This window comes from Thermobia domestica, chromosome 3 (assembly GCF_964235325.1).
Source record: "Thermobia domestica chromosome 3, izTheDome1.hap1.1, whole genome shotgun sequence".
In the NCBI taxonomy this organism is placed as follows: domain Eukaryota; kingdom Metazoa; phylum Arthropoda; class Insecta; order Zygentoma; family Lepismatidae; genus Thermobia; species Thermobia domestica.
This window is the reverse complement of record NC_137456.1, coordinates 342,965,032-342,991,187: the sequence shown is the minus strand read 5'-3', so window position 1 is coordinate 342,991,187 and position 26,156 is coordinate 342,965,032. Positions and strand designations below refer to the sequence as shown.

Below are 26,156 nucleotides of genomic sequence, written 5' to 3'. Positions count from 1 at the left end.
TTGAGTTTTCTCCCCATAAAATTCTAATGTCAGACTTGTTAACGTTAAGAAATATTAATTTTAGTTTCATTAAACATAATATCAACATAAGGCTCGAATAATGATGTTGTATATTTAAAGTTTAATCGCTTTTGGTAATTTCTTTGTTTCGAGCCGACTTTACGCATCACAACATATGTTCACTTGTATTTCATATGATAGTTTTCAAAACTATATCCTTTTGTTGTTATTATTATTATTATTATTATTATTATTATTATTATTATTATTATTATTATTATTATTATTATTATTATTATTATTATTATTATTATTATTATTTGGAAAGAAACATTTTCTCTCTTGTCCTGACAAATTACTGGAGAAGAACTTAGTGTGATGACCTCAAACCAGATTATTTTCCCGGTAGCTCAGTGCTAGAGGACTCACTTCTAATGCATGGGGACCCTGGTTCGATCCCAGCTCACGCCAAATGGTGGACAAACATTGTGTGACTGAGTTTTCTTGGAGTTCGTCCGTTTCCTTCTGCTATCTTCATTCGATCGTTTCATTCCGTATCATCACTGTGCCTTGTAACCTACACGACATAATCGTGGAACGTAAAACTGGAAATTTGGTTCAGATTCTTTTTCTCAAAACGTTCTTCTAGTCAAACAAAGAAATTATAAATTAGGGTATCTTTAACGTTAATTGCTGTTGTTATTTGAGGTCCCTCTTAGCACTGAGGCTTTGAGAGGCATGGATCTACAGTTTAAAGTAGAATCCGAACTTTCGTAATCCGTCGAATAGTTATCCCACTGGGAATCGAACCTGCGATTGTGTGCATCAAAGGCACATCCACTTAGCTACTAGACTACCAGAGGGGGTCAGCATAAATTGGAAGGAACCGTGAACTTAAAAAGTTAATTTCTAGCAAATATGACAATATGGTTTGTAAATTTAATAAGTTATTATTATTATTATTATTATTATTATTATTATTATTATTATTATTATTATTATTATTATTATTATTATTATTATTATTATTATTAGGGGTGTACAGTGGCTTAGTGTTACTTGTCTCTTGTTCGAAGGAACCTTGGTTCGATCTTACCCATGGAACTTTCAGGCGGACAATTGTATCGGCACTGTGGTTCAGTGGCTTATTGTGTTTTTCAGATGTAAAGCATCACGGGCAGTAGCCAATGCTGTGCGATATTCCGCGCGGTGTTGCCGGATTTCGGACTCCCCTTTCCCTTCTCGCTCTTCCTCTAGTTGAGATTATTACACATACATTGGCAACATTATTCACAATGTAAATATACTATTCCAGCAAAGTCAAAGATTTTGGCTGTGTATCCTAGAAGTATATATAGCAACTGAATAACATACCTATTAACTTATTCCAGTGGAACTGCTAAACGTTCGTCTTCAACACTACTTTCACTATTGTCTATGTCAATTAATATTTCGCCATTGTCTGAATCTGACTCTTGTAAATTTTTTATTATAATTTCCAAAAATTGTAAACACAAAAAATAATTCTTCGAGCTTCACTTCGTAGCACTTTTTTTTTTTTTTTTTTTAAGAAAATTCCGCACTTGTACTCGGTTTCCTTAAAGACATTGTCAACTATAATTTTGGAGAACAAATGAACTACCACGAAAGAAAGCAACCTAGACACTGATGAATTATGTTTATGCTAGAAGAGAAGTTGCGTTCCTACACACACAATCAGCTCCTTTGCTTCCATGTCTGTTCCTATAATAACATACTCTTATACTTGATGTAGGTCTCACAACAACAATCCATCTGATTCGTAAGCAACACGATATGGTCGAGTTTGTTTTGGGTTACAATAATTTATGACACCATTCAGACGCCTGGTGCTTTTGCATCCCTGCTAGAGGAGTAAAGGAGCACGTAATTGGCCACACATACGTAAGGTATTGAAACGAAGAAAAAAAAATCATACTGCGTTTCTTCTGTCGAATAAGTGAATCTTGCATGAAGGCAATTTCAAAACAATATTACGAATGTCCCATACCTTCTGTTCTTCCACATGAGCTCCCGCCGGGAATCGAATATATATATATATATATATATATATATATATATATATATATATATATATATATATATATATATATATATATGAATCAAATTGCAGAGGCTTGTTATTTAATTCGATCGCTTACTATTCTCAAGGGTGTAGAAACGGGGGAAAAGAGGGCCTTGACTTTCCAAACTATTTCCAGCCCCGAAATGAGGTTCATCTAGTATATGTTTAGTAAACTTATTTAATAGTTAATGCAAATTAGGAACGTTTATAATAAAATACGATTTCTAAAAAAAGAAAAAAGAAAACATCATCAATACAGTTTCTGTACCTAATTACAAGGACGCTGATTTCTCTGTAAATTGGCGGGGGGTGCATTCAGATGCAGAAAGCATATATGATGATTTTAAGACAAATTGCATCCAAATTATGCCTAATATTGCAAATTTACAAATAATATGAGGGGGCCCACATGAGTTTTGGGGGGCCCTGGCCCCCTCCGTCCCCCATGATCTACGCCCTTGCCTAATTAAAATAACTAACATTAATTATATGCTTTATATTCTTATTTCCCTAACTGGACGCTCACCGTGTGAACTCACTACTATATTATTGCATAATAATATGTGAGTTGATATTTTTTCGAGTTTTTTTTCCCTTTAGTATTTTAATCTACATTAACACAAAGTCAGATAAACAGACTGCTAGAAACAGCATTTGTTTTCTTATGAATAGCTTATTGATTTATCTCTTACAATCCGCTTTTCAACTTCAGTACTGTCAAGATCCGTCTTTTGTTAAGGTAGCATCGAGAAAACATAATATGTGTATAGTATACATGGTGAGTTAAAATGCTTTCATATTCTGAAAGAGGTCATTTGTTCTGTTTTTAATGTGTGAAAAGCTTTCCTCCCCTGAAAGTAATGTTCCCCTAGAACAACCTGTTGGTTACACCCCTGATTATCCTTTAATAAAAGTTGAGTTCCATTTCCAAATCGAAGAAAAATCCACTGGAAATTAGACGGGACTCAACGCTCGTTTTACTAATTGTTTTATATGGAAACCTTTCAAAGCGTGTATCATGACAACCAGTTGTCACAAAAAGATGTAGTTTTCACGTATGTGTTCGTAATTCTTTTCTCTACTTCGTAAAGTGAGCAGTTAATGTGCTAATACAATATTTCTAATAAGCGCCTCTGCTATTGTCAAGATTCGCAGTAGCGCGAGAAGTCAGCGTGCAGAACTGCTTGTCGCGAATTGTCAACACCGCTCAAAGCCAATTGGACGCCGCGTAAAGCCAACTCAAGGCCATGCCGCTTATCATCTGAAATCTGCTGTAGTGTTCACCTCAGGTGTGAACACTTCCAGATGTCAGGCCATGCGAGTCTATATTGGACAATATCGTGTCGTTAGGTTCTTCCACATTCTCATTCCACGAATTCTTTCATAATAATTCGCTTTCATCGACGAATCACTCGTCTCCTTTAGCCTAAAGCGCATATAAGTGTGCGACGTAAAACTAAAGAATACATTTCATTTGTTTTTATTGTTACTGTGTGGATTTCCGTAACATAAAGGATGTAAGGGGCCAAAAATAGAATCTGAACCAAAACTGATTTTTATTCAAACATAGTTTGAACCTGCAAACACTTTGCGCTAGTCATAAGTTTACTCTTAAGGGTGTATGAAACATAGACCTAGAATTTAACATGGAGTAGAATCACACGCATTCTCTATCAAATCGAGGGAGCAGGATAGCTCAATGGTAGAGCCCTTACCTCTGGTGCGTGGGGTCCCTAGCTCCATCCCGGGCCACGTAAATTTTTAGTGGATACTATAATGACTGTGCATTTTCTCTTGTGATCTCGTTTCCCTCACATAATCACTCTACAATTCGTCCATCTTCATTCACTTGCTTTAATCATTGTCTCCCTTAGCCTAAAGGCAAGGGCGCCCATGTTGTGGTTTCCAAGGGGGGGGGGCAAGCATAAGCGACGTTTCAAAAATAGTTTCAAATTTTGCTGTAACTAATGTAAAAATTCTTTTGGATTTTCGATATTCTGAAGTACAATTTCCTCTAGGGGGTCGAGCGCCCCACCTTTCCCCCCTGATGGGCGCCCTTGCCTAAAACCATAATCATTGGACGTTAAACAGCAAGATTTCATTTCATTTTCGATGGAAATCGAACATGGATCTTCTGTATAGTCGGATAGGCCTATAATTTAAACACGTGTATAGCCTATTTACACTATAATGAACATGAATGTCTAGATATGTAAAAAAGACGAACGTAGTATTAAGTGTCTAGATAAAATAATGGTGAACGTAGTATAAGCTGTGATCGAACTCGTGACTACAAATGTCCAAAATAAATACACTAGCACCGAATCATTACAAACTGACTATTATTACTAATAGAAATTAAACTTCACAACACAAATAATGTTATTGTATCTAAAAATTATTAAAATGAAGTTGTCTTTAATCTTCGGTACGAGAATTCCGGTATTATTTAGTTTCTTCCTAGATCAATTGATAGTAATTATGGTTTGTTATTTGTAATTGTTATAAATGTATATACAGTGTGGACATAGTATAAAAACTACACTGCATAAAAACTACAGTGCATAAAATACGAACCGACTTGTGCTAGGTGCCTACTAAAAAGCACGAATGCAGCAGGGGTGGCCCGAGCGTCAGCAACGGGGTGCTTCCGTAGGGAACAGGCGCGTCGCTGACGGTGGGTATACGCGTATCGAGGTCGTTTACAACGGCTCGCTATAAGGCTCCCGAGTCGTCAATGGATTTGAGGAAGATACGAAATGCCATCCGAGAATTGTGTTCTATAGGTTAAAGAAGGCAGATTTTTTTTTTTTTTTTTTTTTTTTTTTTTTTTTTTTACTGAATTGTTATGAAGTAATTACTAATGAAAAAGGATAAGAAGAATCTCCGAGTAAACCCACGACACGATGTTGTCTACCACAAAACTCACATGATCCGGGATCAGACGAGAGACCCCTTGCACCAGTTATGAACACTCTGCCACTGAGCCACCGTCCCTTCTAATCAGGCAAGAATATCAGAAGCAGTTCCGCTGATAGTATTATGCATAACTGCATAAACTTACAGAGAATTAACATTGTAGATTGATAGTCTTATGTTTTAACGAATCAATTGCGAGAATTGTGCAATGGTGATGATTCATATTTGGGCAACAGTTCGTTGACATTAATAATAAGGTACTGTGTAGTGACTAAGATATTAGCATTGTCACTTCTCAAGGAGGAAAACAGGAGTTAATTCATTACAAGAGTACGAACGGTCATAGAAAATCCGTATGTCCACATCTGATGTAGGTTTGAAGCTGAAAAGGAAACCAACGAAATAGTAATTAATACCGAGGGCCGTCTCTACCATATGTGCAACACGTGCATTTGTACGAGGCGGAAAAATCTGTCATAACTATATTATTTAACATAATATTCCTTGTTGGAATAAGATTTCATGATGATGGTAGTTAAATTACTAAGCTAAACATCTATTTGAATACTACATTCATAAATCATCCTTAGGTCGCATTAGTTTGTCACATGGGCAGTGCTAAAGCAAATGGTCAAATTCTAACATGAATTAGTTGATTGCATCAAACACAAGAACCCAATTCTCGAACAGTAGCGAACACCTGTTCCATTTAGTTAGTTATCAGAGTTTTGATATGAAGACTAGTCTTGTGTTTGTCAGAAACAAGTTCCCTATCATTGAAGGTGGAATCAATCTTTTTTTAACAAATGTAGAAGGAACATCAAGAAATGAAGATAAGAGAGCTAAGTACACTGGAATTGCAAACTGATATATTAAAATTGATGCTCGATATTGAATTTTATAAATATGATTGCCATCTTCCCTGTGCAGGTGTATTTGATTTATCTCTCATTAACATAATAGATTATTATTTAAAGAGAAAAACAGACACAACGAGGTTGTAGTGTTTAGGCCTTTCTGAGTGCAAGTGCACTTTCCCTTCCCTTCGTTGTTCATGATGGGGTAGCATATTAAAAATTGTAGCTTTTAAGATTTGATCTTTCTATAGAAGGGTACGACAAATTGCCTAGGGCCGGCCCTGGTAATATCTATAGCCTTTTCAGCCGTCAGTAAGTTCTTATAAAAACAGTACTCGTTCAAGTCGGTAATGTATGGTCTGCGCATCAACCCCCAAACCCAAATTGTTCCACTGTGTCTCATAATTGATTTTAACTCATTATTAAATGCTTCCTAATATTAAATAGTAAAATTTCGCTACAAACCCTGTGGAACTGCGCGAAACGACGGTTGGAAACAGGCTGTTTAATTGGTAGACCTGAAGTAAACTTACATCAATTGTACTTTTTTGCTTGCAAATTTTGTTTTTATCTGGACATGTACACTTATGTCCAAAATTAATGTCGCATGTCTATAAATATGTTGTTGTAGTAATATAATTTGATAACGTATTCGCCCGGTATTTCTTATAATGTTAGTATGCGTATAATCGTGAAAGACATATATGTGGCAAATTTCATGTTAAAAGAGCAGTAAATAATAATAAAACGAAAATAAAGCTTTCTTGTCCTCTTAACAACATTTTGTTTTACTCATTCTAATTTTCGTATTTATAATTCTTTTCCTATGAAATTTACCAGAAATATACATTTCCCGATTATACACATAGTATCAGTATTAAAAGTAGCCTGCAAAATTATTACCAAATTATATTCTTACATGCGATATTCATTTTGGACATGAGTGTACATATCTAAGTTGAGTGTAGGTAATTAAGATGAATTAACATTATGATTTGGTAATGATTATTAAAAAAAAAAAGAAGATAAAAGTGTTTGACCGCCGTTGGTCTGTTACTAATGACCCTGTCTGCATTATATATCGTGTCTTTCACTTTTGCTTTTTCTTTCTTTCTTTTTGTTTTTTTGGTCTGTCTAACCATGTCCCGCCTTCATGAGTTTTCTAATGTTGCCAGCTTGTGTATGATTTTTTTAAATTATTATTTTGTAAAAAATCAGGTGATCTGTACTACAAGAGCGTGCAGCAATTAGTCTCTGTGATTTTCTACACTAAATGTAACAAGACGATACGTAAGCAAATAACTATATATATAGTTAAGTTAATCGATCGATAATAAATACCTGTAGTTTAATTCGCTCTACGATGATTTTATTTTATGATTGTGGTAGAATGATACGCGACAGGCCGGTAGCCAGCCCCAAAATGTAGGGGGGCCCGGCTGAAGTTAGGGAGGGCCGCTCCAACCATTTATAGTTCATCACCGTATAATAGTGCATTTCCAAGCCTACCGTGAAAATTTTAGGGGGGGCAGCGAAAATTTAGGGGAGCCGGCCCCCCTAGACCCCCCTGGATACGGGCCTGATACGCCATAAAGGATCTTTCAGCCTATTTTCACAGTCATCGGTATATCATCAGTATCCATCTTATATTACATATTTTTGCCAACGATGTCCATAAGTAATCAATGAAAAAATCCAGTGTATTTCAGTCAAAAATTTTCTTGTAGGCATTATATCTGGAGAACTACATATAGTGTAGCCAGGGCCGTACCGTGGGGGGCAGCGGGTCGACGGCCCCGGGCGCCGAAGTAAGGGAGCGAAAAATTCGGGAGAAAAATTGAAAAATGTAGGAAAAATTGCTTGGAATATGTGTATGTGGGCGCTGTCGTATACTCTCACCCCGGGCGCTGATTTTCCACGGCACGGCCCTGAGTGTAGCCAAACCCAAACTATCATGTAACTCGGTATGATTTACTTATTTCGTAGAAAATACGAAAACTCGATTTAGGGGCCGCTCAAAATTTTTTTTCCCCTGATCCAAAAACTAATTGCTGGCCAAGATCGCACTTTTTTTTATCGATTTTTCCTAAAATTCTTGTTAAGTATTATTGTTTATTGCACGGTGGGTCAGTGGCAAAGCGCTTACCTCTTGTGCTTGGGGGTCCCCTGGTTCGATCTCCGGCCAAGTACGTTCGTGGTGGACAAGATCGTGTTCCTGGATTTTGACGGAGTATTCCCGTTTCCTCCCACACTCATATTCCACAATTTTTCCATTATCATTCATTTGCCTTAATCATTGTCTCCCTTAGCCTAAAGTGCGTAATCGTTTGACGTTAAACTGAAATACAGTGAAACCTCTCTAAAGCGGACAGCCGTGAGGAATCAAATATTGTCCGCTATAGAGAGGTGTCCGCCTTCAAGAGGTTTCAATATTTTCTTACGTAAATTAGTGAACAAGGTAATATACAACTAGGAAAACTTTTTTTTTTTTTTTTTTTTTACATGAATCATGTATTTACGAATATTATCTGCATTATCCTCCGTCATCCAATACTCTATGTTCGAGGCACAACATGAAAATAACATGTTATAATTCTCTGTACTTTATATTTATCAGTACTTCCTACGTTTTTAGTATGTCACTTTAATTTGTAGGTTAATTGCAGTCCAGAAGTGTCCTTTTTGAGACAATATGCGTACCTGCGGGCAAAAAATACTAAACTTGCCTTCTGGTTCGTTAACCCTTTAAAGATCTTTGGAACAATTTGTAACTATTAAACTTGTTTCTAAAGAAAGTGTCCGTAATACGGAGGTAAATAATACCGATAAAAGACAGAAAAGACTGTCCGTGTCCGTACTAGAGAGTGTCCACTTTAGAGAGGTTTCCCAATATGGTTTTTCCTATTACAGTGTTTGGGGATTACAAAATATGTCCGTTACGGGAGGTGTCCGCTTAATAGAGGGGTCCGTTAGTAGAGGTTTCACTGTATTTCATTTTTTTTTTTTTTAGCCTACCCGGCATTATCGTGGGATGCAAAACTAGAAATTTAGTTTAATTTGATTTTGGAGTTTTTAAGAAGTGTATCAGCTAAGCTTATTGAAACTGAAAGCTAAACGACACCTCCTCCTTTTGATGCTACCGCTAAGCATATATGAACAACATATCTTCATATTCTTGCAATGAAATGCGTGTATAAAATGTTCTGGCATTGTTAAAGTCCCCCTTAACGTCCTTATGTCATGAAATATTTTTTGTTTTAATTAACAGAATCAAATGTAAATATATACATTCGTGTGTGGGTTTCATTAGTGTTTTATCAGTGAACCGAATTCATTTTCATAAATTTGCAAGAATAATGGTTACGAAATCCTGGTATACGTATCTTTATTATTAAAATAGGAAGCGCTGTGGTCATTCACGCTCCTATTAGAATGAAGAGTCAGTTTCAGCCTTTTGTTTCCTTTTTTTTAAAAAAAAAAAAAAGTCTGAGATTTATTAAATTTTATTTCCCAGGGTTAATTTATAAGGATTCTATATATATATATATATATATATATATATATATATATATATATATATATATATATATATATATATATATAGGAGAGGAATATTTGGGGTGTAGTTCAACACCAGATCTATCCCCTGTCAGCAACACAGATCCCATGTAGTCCTTCCGGGAATCGAACCCAGCCCTAGTTCACGAGAAATGAGAACGTTAACCACAATGAATAGGGGAATATAGAAAATTGCTGAGACATATGCGAAAGAGACGACACTGAGAAAAACCCGTTATCCGGATAGCTAATACGGAATCCTTATGTTTACTACAGAAATCAGTACGGAGCGTACGTTATCCATACACTACATACGCACTGCCGTTAGATGTTATATCATGCCATTGCAGGATGTCTGATATCTAACAGACTTCCGTATATTACAAACATATACGTATGGTACATACGTCAGCTAATGATACATATATCCGTCTGTATGTGAGATCCTGACTGCCTATATGCAGTTATTTTGTTCTACGAAAAGTGTTTATTCGGAACACACACGAAAAGTACGTATAAAATATATTTTTTCAGTTATATGTCTGCTGTACGTTAAGTCCAAAAACTACAGGATTTATACATGTAACCTACGTTCTTACGTATGCCATATACTTTTTTCTCAGTGTAGTTGTTGAGTTTCGTATTTCGCAATCGGTAGGTCCCGAGTTCGAATCCTGTAGCCAGCGATTCTGACAAGTTCCAGAGTACCGAGACGAATGTCGTGTTAGTACATTTAAATGTAAGATTTGGCACGGCTGTGCGATTACTGTATTTAGATATCCAACATTGATAAGAAACAGAATACTGAAGTTCGAGTAACGATATTAGGAGAGTATGAAAGCATAATGGTATAGCACTTACCGTTTTTGATAGAGATCACAGGTTCGATTCCGTCATGTGGGATAACAACATCGTGTCCGTGGGTTTCTTCGCGGTTCTCCCGTTTCCTCCCGCATTATTATTCTACTATTTTTTAACAATAATTCACTCTCATTAATTATCCGTCTCATTTTAGCCTACGAGGCATGAACGTGGGACGTTATATTTAAAATTTCATTACATTTTATTTTCGACCAACAATATGGAAAAATCAAAATATTGAATTATTGAAAATTTCCCAATACTGTGATATTTCTACAATGCTGAAATATAGAAAATAACGAAGTATCGTCATATCAATAATATTGAAAATATCTATATATTAATGTACTTGGTATACGGACATCTGATTATTTTGAAAGATCGGACAATCTATCCATGTATTCCTACATGGCGTACTTGAGGGGCCGCGGTAGCTCAGTGGTAAAGCATTCACCTCTGGTGCATGGGTCCTTGGTTCGATCTCAGCTCGAGCCAAGTGAACTTTGTGGTGGACAAACACCGTGTGTGTGGGTTTCCTCGGGGTTCTCCCGTGTCTTTCCATTTTCCTCATTCCACCATTTCATTCATCTCTCATCATCACCGTCTCCTTTAGCCTAGCCAGCGTATACGTGGGACGTAAAACTTAAGATTTCATTTCATTTTTTTTATATGGCTTACTTTCTTTGACTTCCTCTCATTATTGTTCGTGTTGATAAAAAAAAATTAAAAAATAAGTAAATAAATATTAATTCCACTGTAAATTGGCCTAGTAGTACAAACGCCGATGCTGGAAAGACCGAGGGAGCCACCCTCCCCCAATATTTGATTGGGTCACCAAGATCTTTGGTAGGATATGGTAATTTTATCTTTTCTTATTTATCTGAGAAAGAAATATCTGAGCGCTCCCCCCCCTCCCCCTTCGCAAAATAAAAGTTGTAGAAAAATCGGGTCCGCTGCCTAGTAGGTTATTAAACAAAATAAAATAGAATATGGGACGATTTGGGTACATTTTAGGACACTAATTCAGTGGAAACAATAAGTCCTGGTAAATTCTTAAAAGTTCTTTCGAATAAAGACTTGATTTTTAATTTCTTCTATTTGTGTTAGTGGATGGCTATACTGTTTTCTGCTTTCAGGATATCAAAAGGAGAAAATTTGTTGCGTCTCCTCCTCCTCTTACCCCCCCCCCCTCCGCAGTCCAATGCCTTCACCTTGTGGTATCATAACTTTCCTTTTCTTGTTTCGCTCGACCTCAGACAGTTTTACTTTTTTTTTTCATCTTCTGTTGTTGTTCTGTGTGTTTTGGAACTGTTTGCTGTTATTTCTGTTTTTTTTTTTTTTTTTTTTTTTTTTTTTTTTTTTTTTTTTTTTTTTTTAGTGTATTAAACTCGTCATTGTTGTATTGTTGCTGTTCGAAGGGAAAGTGCGAAGTAATCGATGTTTCAGAAAGTTTGTCTCATCTCTGAGGGTTTTTTTTTTTTTTTTAAATAAAAATAAACATCCTCCTTGTTTGCTGTAAGCTTTTCTTAATTTTCTGTAATTTCCCGTGATAATTTACGGGAAGAAAATAGAAACCGAGCAATGGGAATATACTATACGAAGGATGGGCAAACTTTTCGATTCAGTGATCCATCTTAGTTGCCACAGATACTTCACTTTCATCTCCTTTGATTCCCTTTGAGAAGAGAAAAAGAAATGAAGTTAAATTTTTAGTTTAACATCCCACGGTTTATCCTCTTTAGACTAAAGCAGTGGTTCTCAAAGTGGGGTTCGTGGGACCTAGCAGGGGGTCCGAGACGCCTAATAATTGAAATGTGTTGTAATAAAAATGAAACTCACAGGTGTTATGCAAGAAGTATTTTTAAGATTAAGAAACTGCAGCTGTGGGCAATATGAGTACAAAACAATAACTATTCATCATTTCCAGTCCTCAAGGGTTTCATTAGGGATGCGCTCGAGTTGAGACAAGACAGAATTTTCCTGACAAAATTCGAGTCGAGACATCACTTTTACAGCACATTTTCGAGACGAGACAGTCTCAAATCTTGTCTCGTGCGCATCCCTATGTTTCATTGATTCTTCAGGTAAAAAACTCGCTGCTGAAATGCACAAATCACTTGTAGGACACTGAGAGTATTAGCTGCAAGTGTTTGAGAATATTTCCCTGTCCCACAACCTGGTAATGGTTGAATTGAAAATTCTTTCACTAATGTAGAAATCCATTACATACAAGGTATGACTCTCTCTAACACAGAACATGAACTACTATTGGAACTATCGTACGATACTTCATGGAAAAACGTTTTCAAAGAAAATGAACTTTGTAGCTTTTGGTTGCGTGTGCGCTGTGAGTATGAAGAGTTGTCTAAAAATGCATTGTAACATTTGATGCCTTTCCCTACCGCTTACTTATGTGAGCAGACCTTTTCTGCACTTTGCAATAGTAAAACCTTAAAGCGAAATCGTCTTAATGTGGAATCGGACCTAAGATTGATGGTGACAAAACTTATTCCATATTTCAATGCAATTATAGAAAAACATAAAGAATTTCATTTCTCACATTAGTGACTCCACATTTGAGAACAGTTTATCAAGTAAATTTCATTAATAATAATAATAATAATAATAATAATAATAATAATAATAATAATAATAATAATAATAATAATAATAATTATTATTATTATTATTATTATTATTATTATTATTATTATTATTATTATTATTATTATTATTATTATTATTATTATTATTTTCATGCTTGAAAGTTACTTTATTTTCAATTAAAATTTCGTTCATTAGGAAACAATCATGTATCTTTACAATAAATTATTTATTGCATTATTTTTCTTGATCTTTTTCTTGTCAGTGGCAATTCTAATCAGTATATTTTTAATACCATGTGAAATTCCAGGTAGCACTGCAAGGGGGGGTCCCCAGATCACTTTCCAAATAAACAGGGGGTTCCGCGTTATCGAAAAGTTTGAGAACCGCTTGGCTAAAGAACTAATGAAGGAATTGGTGGAATTAGAATGTAGGAGAAAATGGGACAACCCCAGTAAAACTTACGGAGACGATGTTCTTCACCAACTCACTTGGCCTGTGGTCGAAACAAGGACCCCTATAGTGCGTCCAGTAAGAGAACGTCTCTGACAGTGACATTGTCACTACTCGCGTGTCAAGGATTTTTTCAGTATCAAGGCAATTTAATTAATGGTATAAGACAGAGTGATCGTGGTTGGTAACACTGGTATCAAAGTAGGGGCTGCAATGTCCCACCGCATGTGGTAAGAAACGTCAGAGACCATCTCTTGTTGGCCGTGCTATAGCATCAGAGATGGAATCTCTACCGCTGAGCCTTCGTGCTTCCTACTTTTAAGGGAAATTGCAATTATATTTCTTCATATTCAAGAACCAATTCGTACCTATTGAGTGTTAAGAATTATTCTTATTGGTTTAGATAGAATTGAGTGGAGGGTAAGGTTCTGCAATTTCAGTATTAACCGTCATTATTATTTGAATAGGATCAAATTCCATAAATTTATCTTTTTTTTTCTTGTAATTTTACTATATATTCTTGTAATTTAACAACAGTGAAACGACAGATCAATCAATAATGAATCCTTGTAATTGTACTTAACAAATTGTTAAAAGTCTAGTAGCTTTACAAATGATATAGACAGGCCTGGTTTAATACTTAGACTTAGTAGGCCGAAGCCCTGGGAGGGTATATTTGACTTTCCCTCCTTATAAATGTAAATCTCAAAATAAATTTATCTATTACTAGCTGAATCTGCGCTTTCTATTCAGCGCATCCATGTGATATATCCGTAGATCTCTCTTTACACACACAAGTGAAGGACAAGATGCCTCTCAAAAGGAGTGAATTGCTATAGGAAAACATATAAACGTAACATTTTAATGTATAGATGTTGGGGTGAGTTTGTGGCAAACTTGGAGAAGTGACAGATGGTGTCAAATGGAGTTTCTCTCTCTCTGTCTCTCTCTCTCTCTCTCTCTCTCTCTCTCGTAAATCCATATCCGTCCGAGTACACCTGATTTCGGCTTTTGAGGCCTTTGAAGTTGCCAGCATTCAGTAAGGTTTTGCGATTCAGATTTAAGCAAAACGCCTGCAATGTCCATCAACCCGCCATACGTAGCTCCTATTTTGGTTGCCTAACATAAGGGTGTTGAATAACTCAACAACGGCTCTTTTTTTTTTAAATTTTGAATAAGAACTGGCAGATCTACACAAAATGTGAAATAGACCAGTGAAAATAACACGTATCTAGAGCTAGTGGTTTCTAAGATCTCCTTGTCGAAAAGACTTGGCCACAAACATATAAATGGAATTGACCACATGCATATAAACTTAGCATTTTAATATATAGATAATATACTACGAATTTACTATTTAGAGAATTCTGTATAATAGATTATATGCTTTTTCCTGTTCGAATAATTCTGTCGAATAAACGTGTATTGAATAATGAGATTTCATTTAGCCACAACTAACAATGAGTGCTGAATTCATTATCGACGACTATTCGGTCATTCTATCTTACAGCAAAGTGTGAAAGCTTTAAAAGAATACATAATTTTCTTCATGTGTTAAAACAAAATAGCAACAGCACCTTCATGTTCCGTAAGTAGAAATATAGGGTGTCTCAAAAGTCCCTTGGCATATGTAAGTCTGTTATTATCAGAGTTACAGCAAAACGTAAGAGGGGAAACCGTCTCTAAATATTACGGTTTCAATGTAAAGTGAAGGATTTTTTTTAAAAAATCGGACGAGCCGTTTGGGCTGTATATTGTTTATATGCCCAATGTTAAATGAAAGTGCAACGTTGCTATTTACCTGGACCCACAACATAAGTTAATTATTTTACTGTCTTTTACGCTAACACGTCGATGGCCAGCCCTCATTTCAAACAGTAACATCACTTATGTTGTGGATCCAGATAAATTGCAATGTTGCATTTTCATTTAACACTGGGCACATAAAAAGTGTACAGCCCAAACGGCTTGTCCGATTTAAAAAAAAAAAAATTCTTCACTTTAGATTGAAAACGTCATATTTGGAGACGGTTTCTCCTCTTACATTTTGTTGTAATTCTGATGATAATAATAGTTATCCTATGTCAGGGGACTTTTGAGACACTCTGTATATTTAAAATTCCATTATTTTTGTCAGGAGGAGGAGGATGCAGTTTCTACAAGATCCTGACTAAAATGTAGGCATTCCGTTTGCTGTTAACGTACATACGTTTTAATTATTCCATCCTTTTAAAAAAAAATACAACAAAAATGTTGCCATTATATTCTTAAATTTGATCAATCAATAGAAGTTGTTTCCAAGCATTGTTTATTTAAATAACGTCGTATCCTCGTTATGTCTTGATATTGTTAAGACAATGCTCTGACAGTATATCTGTCAGTATTTTGCTGTCATCTAACAGTGAAACGAGTGTAAGATTACAAGTGGAAAAATTCATTTAGTGCACAAACAATATTGAACAAACAAAAGTGAGTTTATTGTTGAAGACAACAAATCTGGTATAAACATATGTACTGTATTGTTGTTCCATGTTCTGTATACTCTCATCTAAGCGGAGACTTCTCTGCATGGTACTTAGGATTTTCTCTATATACTATATACACTTCACGTGGTATTCATTGATAATTACGTAAACACGTTTATATGTAGTGTATGTGCATGCACCTACATTATGATTCCTCATGCGAGAATGTGAATAGCCGTTATTTTAGAGGAATCCCGGAAAAGAAAGGGGGACAATTAATAGTAATAATAAAGTATTTTCCAGGTATTTTTCTCTTTGAAAGAAAAGAATACAAGACTCATTTCTTAAGAGGTTATATTTTATACGGATATATATATATCGTATATAATTACATCCTGTTTTCTGTGAAATCTTGAATGCTCAGCTGTTGTAACCAATAAGTCTAGTAATTATGTATTGATTTTTTAATTAAGAATTCCAGTTGATGTGAGTGAATGTATTAGGATTCAGTTGAAAATAACGAAATGAAATAAAATTTGTAGGTTTTACGTCTCACGATTATGCCAGCTAGCGTAAAGGAGTCGGTTATGATTAGAAATGAATGAAATGGTGGAATAAAGAAGGTGGGAGGAAACGGGAGAACCGCGAGAAAACCTACGCACATGGTGTTTGTCCACCACAAAGTTCACTTCGTGCGAGCTGGGATCGAACCAAGGATCCCATGCACCAGAAGTGAACGCTCTACCACTGAGCCACCGCAGCCCCATCAGAATTTATAGTCAAGTATCTCTATTTGTTCAGGCTAATATAATTTATCAATTTATAAATGTATTATCTTTGTACAATGTGATAATTAAACAAAAAACAATCGAAGTTTAAAAGTTAATCATAATTTCGGCTATATTTTATTAACCATAGCCTACTTTATTCTGTCGTCTTTGCTAGTGTCATAATAAAAAGCTACACTGCGAAAAATCTGTTCTTCGGACAAGTTAATGTTATAGAAATATACGGAACCCTCTTGTTTACTACAGAAATCAGTACGGAGCATACACTATCCGTTTGCTACATAGACACTGCCTTTAGATGTTACGTCATGCCGTTGCAGGATGTCTGATATCTAACAGTCTTCCGTACATTACATACATATATGTATGTTACCTTCGTCAGTTATATGTTATATACGTCCATTTGTATGTGAGATCCTGACCGTATATATATTGTTTCATACGAAAAGTACGTACAGATGGAACACTTACACAGAAAACATTTAAAAAAAAAACATGCATTTTCAGTTATTCGTTTGCTGTACGTTAAATCTAAAAACCACAGAAATTACAAGTGTAACATACGAGTTTACAGACGCCACATATATTTTTTTTTCTCAGCGTAGATGGCGGCGGTACACTTTAGTTTCACTTTTGTTCTAGTAGGTGGCGCTTTTGTCGCACTATATCAATTTTTAGGATTACAGAGATCTATTAATTGTTTAAAGTTTCATTTTGATACACTTTTATTTTGTTAAAAAAAAAAAATCGTAGAATCTTTATTATATTGACCTACTAATTTCATTGTCAAAAAGATTACCTTGTCGATGCATCTTCCTTTTGTCCGGATTTTTCTGTTTCCTTTTTGCTGTGACCTTAATTCCTTTCCTGTCATGTTTCTTACTTCTTCTTCTTCTTCTTCCTGCTGTTGATTTCGTTTGGTAATTTTTGTTGTACGCCCACTCACATGCGCGGTATATCCAGTAATTAACACCCTCCCATTAGTCTTTGCTCGCCGATACTATGACGTCAGTAATAAGTTTATAACTTTGTCTTTCATTCGTAAATAAGGGATACGTCGGCTCAGTGGTAGTGTCTACTTCTGTTGCGATCCCCGGCCAAGTAAGATTCTGGTAAAACAATATTGTGTCTGTGCGTTTTTTCGGGGTACTCCGATTTCCTCCCACTTTTTCATTCCACCAATTCTTCCATTATCGTTCGCTTGCTTTAATCATTGTCTCCCTTAGCTTAAAGGACATAATCGTGGGACGTTAAACTGAAAGATTTCATTTTTGTGTCTTGCACGACACAAATGTTGTTCTTGAATCGTAACCTATGAGCAACAGAAGTTTTGTCTAATTAGTCTTCAATGTTAGAAAAGTGTATTATTATTATTATTATTATTATTATTATTATTATTATTATTATTATTATTATTATTATTATTAGTATTAGTATTATTATTAGTATTAGTATTATTATTATTATACATAGCACGAAGAAATTAAATGTCGACTAAAAGCAGGGAATTCATGTTAGTATTCAGTTCAAAATCTCTTGTCGTCTCGAATTCTGTCGAGGAATGTGAAGCTTAAAATATATAAAACAATAATCATGCCTGGTGTTCTGTATGGTTGCGAAACATGGTCGCTTACTCTGAAAGAAGAACAATTGTTTAAGAACAAGAACCCTGAGACAAATATTCGGACCCAAGAGGAATGGTGGAAACTTCATAACGAGGAACTACATAATTTATACGGTTTACATAATTTATACGGTTTACCCAACATTGTTAGGGTCGTCAAGTCTAGGAGGCTTAGGTGGGCAAGTCATGTAGCTAGAATGGAAGAAAGTAGAAACGCTTTCAAAGTCTTGACTGGAAGACCAATCGGAAAACGACCATTAGGAAGACCTAGGCGCAGAGGGAAGGACAATATTAAGATGGATCTCGCAGAAATAGGAATACAAAGTAGAAACTGAATGCAGTTAGCTAAGGATAGAAGTCAGTGGAGAGCTTTGTGAACGCGGCATTGAACCTCCGGTTCCATAGGCCATAGAGTTAGTTAGTTATTATATATACACAGAGAATGAAGCGATTACTGATTTTAATCAACTTTGAACAAATGTTTTAATCCTAATTTATTTCTTTATTTTTCTAGTCCATAGTAATTATTATTATTATTATTTTGTACGTAGTAAATGGATCAATATTAGATAACTACACATCTGCGTTGTTGCACCTTTTCACGTCATTGATAAATCCTTAGTCCAAGATAATGCATACGTATTGTAAAAAGACGTTAAGACATTTTAATAATTGCTGACGTGTAATATTTCGTAACCTTTCACGTACTATAAACTGTTAAGACTTTTTAATCTTTATTTCCCAGCTTCCTGCTAGAAATGTAATTATTTTTAACTCCTTTGTTCCGTGTATGCATGGGTTTTAATATTGTCACGTGTATCTTTATCATATCTTTCATAGATAACAAATGTATTAAATGTAAAATACACTTGTGATTAATTTGTGAATTACGCATTACCTCGAATTTACAAAAGCTTTGAAAACAACAGTGTTTTACTGGCAGTTCATGTTTAATTTCTGGATCAAGTATAGAATACAGGTTGAGATTATGGGGGCCACTGTTTGCAACATTTACGGTTGTATTCCAGTAATTCAGAAAGAAAGAGTAAGATATAAGAAACTTCATTTATGCAGCCACCACAACTCTTATTTAAGTAATCAGGTATAAATAGCATAACTAATAAGTTGATAAATCACGAGAAGAAGGTATTATACATGATATGAACTCTAACATTTTATATGCATTTATCGAGATATTTTTCTTAATGTACATTAACTGTACATGACGCTTCCGTCAGTGCCTTTGGTGATTTTTTTTTTTTTGAAAGTAAATTTGGAGTATAACTTATATAATAATACTATTACTTAAAGGGTAGAATCAAGCTCCGAAATTCATATAATTTCAGGACCTTCGTATATATTTATATCTTAAGGTGCTGAGGTAGTTTCGGCGCACCACATTTTTGAACAATTTACAGGTAAAATTCAATACTTTGTAAAAAGACATATTTATATAATTTCTGCAGGCGGCAGGATTAAATTCAAAGAAATACAGCTGTATTTTAGATTTACAAGTGTAGGATTACTAGTGTAAAATCATTACAAGATAAAATAAGTGAGTGGGTATGAAAGATGACTCTATTAGATGTTATTTTCCATAAGCGGTATATTTGTACACAATGTACAGAACTTGTATTTTATGTTTACAAGTGAAGCGTTGTTAGTATGAAACCATGACAAATATGGGCGCCCGCGGAATATTTTCCAGGGGGGGCAACACACACACACACAATTGCTAGAATGAAACCCAACAAAACAAAACTTCACTGCTATCAGCACCACGTCCGCAAAAGAAACAACAAAGAGCGAAATTATCTTTTCAACTCAACTGACGGATACCATCATTCAAAATACTTAGCATTGCATGCAGCATCAGGCTGAATATAATTATTATTGAAAAAATATGAAACATCACATGGGGGAGAGAAGTAGATTAAAATCTTGGGGACAGGTTTGACTAAATTTTGTTACCCTAATCATTTAGTGAGTGTTAATTTTAAAAGTATACTATTGTCACCAGAAGAGCCTATAAATGTTAACCTTTTTCGAAAATCCAGGGAGTGGCAATTGCCCCCTCTTGCCCCCCTCAGTGGGCGCCCATGATGACAAGTGCTATTGAAACTCGTATCATTGCCAGAATCCACTTTTCACTGCCCTCTCTAACGCACATACTCACCATCGCTGACGCGGGCATGCTCCGTTCGGACGCAATTTCACCCTACCCTGACTGTGTTGGATAACATTCATGCTTTTTAGTGGCCACCTAGCATAGGTTCGTTTGTGTTTTTGCTACATATCTGGATACGCAAATCATAATATATATATATATATATATATATATATATATATATATATATAATAATTTTCAACAATTACTTCTGGTGACTCCCTTGAATTTTATCTATGCCAAGTGAGATATTTTAATGTCGCCCAGCGGAAACCTTTTAGAGAACAATAGGAAGGAAATTGAAATAATTATATTTTTCCAACAATTCCTTTTAGTGGCGCGCCAAAAGTAAGTCAGTACGTATCTTAATATGGTTATTAGTATTTTTTTTAAATATATCGTTGAAGGGACGACCGGAACCCCCCCTTCTTTGCATACGCCACTGGTTAAACCTCAATGCTTAGTTTGATTTTGATATTGGAAAATAAGCAATAACAACTGAAGCAAAAATGATCTCTACTTTGACTTCCTAATCATGTTAAAATTTACGGCAAAATGTTGAAAAGAAATAACATAACTAGTTTTATTAGCATATGTAATTTGAGATTGAAAAATGAAATTCCTAAAAGATTCTTTTGATCAGTGAACACAAGACTTCCGGTTTACCAAACATATCTTTTTATTGTCTACACGCCAGTAATTCGTATAGTTTGAAAGAAGAAACAGTCAAACGGTGTTAATACTATAGTATTTTATTATATTCTTTTCGGAAAGAAATCGCCTATCTACAAAAATTATTAGAGCATAAACGGTTTACATACATATCAGAAAGTGTTTCTGAACTCACACATAATAATAAACACCCTGAGAGTATCACGTTCTTACTTTCGCCATCATAACAAACTATTATACTGGATATGACGTAAACAGCATCACGCAAGCTTAACTTTTTTTATTTTCTGTAAAACCGGTGTCCTTGTGCTGATAAGCTAGGTTTGATGTCAAAGTCCCCGTCAAAACAATTGCATTTCCTGTGAATTCAGTATTAGGTGCGAGGGTGGTACTTTTAAAATAATCATAATGGGCGTTATGCAGAGTCGTTCTGGAGCGTGATTAGTGCCATACTAAAGAGTTTGACTAACATATGTTTCCTGCAGTAGTCAAGCTTTTAGTATGACGCTAATCGTACGTCAAAACGACTCTGCGTAAGGCCATGTACTTTTTCTCTTTTTTCTTTCTTTTTTTATGCTCTCTCAAACTGAATGAACTTGTGTACAGGTTTACTTTATGTCTGCCACTACAATGTTTATCTAAAAATGTGATGTTTGTTGGAATAAATACGGCATAAGGCTCAAGATGTACTTTTATTATAGGATCTATTTATGTAGACAGTACATATCTCTATTATGTTTTTCTTCCTGATTATGTGCGATCTGAAAACTATGCGAACCCGCCAAACATTTGCGTAGGACCATGGAGTGAATTGCAAACTTTCGGTTGAGAATTCTTTTCCGTTTGTTCTGAGCTGGTCGTACTTTGAGGTATTCAATTGTCAACCCTCTTTTTTAAAATTAAAGCAGATATATCTCATGTATATTTGTTTTAAATAACATTAAAAAAAATTGGTACATTGCAAAAAGTAAATCAGCACTTTGACATTCTTTAGAAATAATTGTTGGTCATTATTTAATCTGTCCAAAAATGTCCTGAAATATTCTGTCAGTAAAGAAAATATGCGCAGAACTTCTCATACTGCTGCGTCGTCAAGTTAAGAGGTTTTTCTGAAAGTACCAAGTATATCGCGAAGCCACTGATCACCTGTTACTGTTAGAGAGCCCCGGGGCTCCGCAGAGCACACTTTGAGAAACCCTGTTGTAGACGATGAATACTGTATATAGGGAAAAGTACTTTAAAGTTTTAGCCGGCTGAGCTCCCTACCTACGCCACTGTGTACAATATACATTATCCTTTTGTGATTTATTTTTGTTTTAACAGAGGAATCAAATGAAAAGGCGATAATAAATGTGAAATAATGGAAAACAATCAAATGAGTTATTTTGGAGAATTTGGACGCATAAACTAACTAACTAATTAACTCTTTGACCTATCAAAGTCGGAGGTGCCATGTTCACAAAAACTCTCCAGTTGGACTTCTATCCTTAGCCAACTGGACACAGTTTCTACTTTGTGTTCCTATTTTTGCGAGATCCATCTATATATTGTTGTCCCACTTGCACCTAAGTCTTCCTAATATACAATTTCTGGTTGGACTTACTTAAAACTTTGAAAGCGTTCCTACTTTCTTCCATTCTAGCTACATGACATACCTACCTGAGCCTCCTAGACCTGATGACCCTAACAATGTTCGGTTATCGGTATAAATTATGCAATTCGTTGTTACGAAGTTTCCACCACTCCACATTCCAGTTCCTCTTGGGTCCGAATATTCGTCTTAGGGTCTTGTTCTGAAATACTTTCAGCCTAAGTTCTTCCCTCAGACTAAGCGACCATGTTTCGCAACCATACAGCACAACAGGCATGATTATCGTTTTATAAATTTTAAGTTCAAATTCCTCGACAGAATTCGCGAAGACAAAAGATTTTGAATTGATTAATAACACAAATTCTCTGCTTTCAATCGACATTTTATTTCTTCGTGGATATGATTTTGGTCTGTTAATATTGATCCTAGATATTTAAATATATCCTCTTTGTCAAAAGTATTTTTTGATATTTTAACTCCATTTCTTTCTATTGTTCTTGTACCATCATTTATCAGGTTTACATCATCAGTATACGCCACTAGCAACTATACCCTGGTTGCTGTCTTTGATTTTCCTTATAGCGTACTCCAGGACAATGTTGTGCACTCATAAACGATAAGCTAATATTGGGAGAGGGGAAAGTAACAAAGAAGAAAGGAAAGATGCAAGAAATTAAAAAATGGAAAACGTTGTATAGCTATGCTTCATTGTCACAAAATGGCATTGAGAATAGAAGAGAAGAGAGAAGTGAAAGTTTTCTTAATGAATTAAGGAGGAATTTCATAAGTAGTGGGAGGGTGAATAACTGTGGGAACTGTAGCATGGTGAAAATTTCAAACCGGAAGGATTTTTTTCTTATCTATTAGGCAGTAGCAGTGTTCTTTTTTTTACGTCACAAGCAAGAAAAGGGAAATTAATACCAATATTTACCTTTTGTTTGCCAGTAAATAATGTTCGTAACATAATAATTTGTTGTTGCTGTTCGTGGGGAATACTCATATAGCCAATTACATTACAAATGCTTTCTCATATTCCTGCTTAAGATTCAGAAGTTCATTTTATGTTAATATTTTTTTTATTCAAGAGTTTTACGTATTTTGCTTCTGAGATATGTATCTCATAGTCGCTCCACAATAAAAAAAAAATAGGCCCTATGTATTGTACGTATTTTTATGTTAGCTTTTTTTTTATCTAGCATAAAATCACATGCAGGGGTGTCGGGAAAGTTTCATAAGTACTTTGGTGTGCCCCAAAGAAAGAATGTTGAGAAACGCTGGACCAGCATATCCATAGTAGAAAATCAAACAAAATGTGTTAAACATCGATACAAACTTAAGAAAAAGCGATCAAAACATGGCACAGACAAGTCATAAGAATAACTCAGCTTAAATATTAGAGTCCTCAACTTATTGGTATGAAGAATATACACAGTATGGTGCAACATTATCTTGAACTGCAAATTCTACCTAATTTTACTGAGAAATGTTAATGAAAATGTTTGAATCTTTATCTAAAATAAGGTTATACAACATTGATTAGACTCTTGTTCCTCAAAACTGTGAATGATCATCGAAGAATCGATAAAATTTAAATGTGATAAGAGGCGGGAAAACTCCTAGAAAACCCATGAACATAATTATTATCCACCACAAACGTGTATGATCTAGAATGAAATCAAGGTTGTTCTGCACCATAGGAGGAGTTATCTGCCATTGCGTGTTCGTGGTCCAAATTATTTATAATTCAATATGATAATTTATTTCATGTCGCATATCAGATTTATGAGTGCACGATATTGCTGTGCAACATATTACGATCAAGAAGTAAACACTATGATTCAATTAATAGGTTTATATTTCATATTCTATTCTAAGTTCCTTCCTCTTCTTTCCTACACTCAGTTATATTGTTTACACCGAAATTTCCTACTAGATTCTCCCTTAAGGTGGATCACTAGGTGTTCTCAGTGCTATGCTAAACGCTGTTTGAATATTGTGGCGTTGCCAGATAGTGTTGACTGTTTACTGCCAGATAATAAAGGGAGTAATCATGGAATTCTGCTTGGATACTTACTGCGATTCCGCTTCTCGAACTGCAACCCTAGCACCCAGGAATTTTCTTATTGTGACTACTATAGTAAACGTATACATTTGGCAACAATGCATTATGGTGTTCTGCGCAAGTTTCGTCCCAAAATCTATTTCCTTAAATGTAAATTAATATTTAAATAAAATTTGAAATATAATACGAAAAACGGTCAAACAATATATCTGTTTCGTGATAAGATTGTTACTTTAAAATACTTTTAAACATACAAATAAACATTTCATAAAATGGAGCACTTCTAGTAAGATCTAACAGCAAGTGCCATCTTGTGTGCTCATTGTAAAACGAATCAAATATTTTCTTTTATTTGTTACATTTTTCGATATCAGGAGATACAACCAAATGAATCAGTATCTTGTGCTGTAGCTGAAACATTACTCTATCTTATAGTACAATATTTATAATATGTAACGTTTCATTACGCAGTAGTTAAGGGAATGAGCTAAAATACGTACTGACTTCCGGGTGGTAATCCACCTTAAATATTTTGACTCGTAGAACTTTAGCGAGTTCTAATTCTGTTGCACTCAAGGTGATGTGCGCGTTTCACATCTCTTATTAAGGCCAAATCGTTAACTGGTCATTGCTATTTATTCTAATGTTACAGACCAGCGTAGAAAAGAAGACAGCGTGGAAAACTCATTGCTTTAAATGCAGATTTTTTAAAAATCTTTCTTCTTTCAAATATCTGTACCTAGTTTAGTTCACAAAAATACTTATTTTTCCCTTGTGTTAATTAACACAAAGGAACTAGCAACAAATGTATGAGTGTCTTTTGTATGCTTTCGTGGTTGGTTGCCGATGTGTAGGTTCTTTCTGTAGACTGGTCATATATCACTCAATGGCGACAAGAAGATTTAACGAAACAATTGAAAATCGAAAAGAAGTTGTCGAGAGCTTGTTAAACATATATATATTCCAAGTTAACAAAGATTTTTTTTAAAAGAGACGTATTGTTATTTAGTACCAATTACGAATAGAAAAAAATTTCGCCATAAGGTGGCATTGAACTTTTAAAGAACATGTGAATGAAATTAATTTTTATCATGACAAGCAATCGACAGGGATTAAGTGCGTTAATTAGAAAAGGTTACGTCACGTCAGTTTGAATTTTAATTTAATACTCGTCAATGTGGATTAACAAAAAATTCTTACGTAAGAATTGTTGATACATATCATGTAGTATTTCTTTCTATATATATAGAAAACAAACATCTAATTGAAACTTCTATAGCCAAATAATTTAGATTTCTTTTAATGTTGAATATACATGATGAGAAAATTACAGCTTAAGTCGGTAGGCCTAATCCTTTTCAAGTGATTTACTTACATGAAGTATTATAATAGGATTACAAAATTTGCTCCATAATTTCGTCACTGAGCTTC

General features: G+C 34.9%; 1 protein-coding gene across 1 annotated transcript in view; it reads left to right on the top strand.

The window, feature by feature from the left end:
- The window catches only part of Sclp (leucine rich repeat containing protein 20 sclp), a 123,726-nt gene that overhangs the window by 866 nt on the left and 96,704 nt on the right, over window positions 1-26,156 (top strand). The window lies entirely within an intron of this gene.